The following is a 326-nucleotide window of genomic DNA, read 5'->3' on the forward strand; positions in this document are numbered from 1 at the left end:
GTTCACCTTCATTTCAATCTTCATTTTGACACAGATTATAAAGCAGAATTGCTTTGTTCTGTCTTGTTTCTGTACTTAAAGTTTTCATAAATCATTTGAAGCATGCTAGTGACAAAACGAGCAGAACAAAATCATGTCCCAGGCGAGCAGAGAGCAGTGTGAGGGGTGTGAGATGCCGCGGCCAGCGCTGAGGGGCACAACGAGCCGGGACCAGGGCTCTGCTGAGGGGCGAGGGGGGGACCCTTCGTGGGGAAGGGTGGCGCATGGCTCCCTGCCACAGATGTTACCGGGGCAGTTTGTGGTCACACCGGCTGCACGGGGACCGG

This window comes from Corvus brachyrhynchos, unplaced genomic scaffold, assembly GCF_000691975.1.
Source record: "Corvus brachyrhynchos isolate BGI_N302 unplaced genomic scaffold, ASM69197v1 scaffold239, whole genome shotgun sequence".
Classification (NCBI taxonomy): Eukaryota; Metazoa; Chordata; class Aves; order Passeriformes; family Corvidae; genus Corvus; species Corvus brachyrhynchos.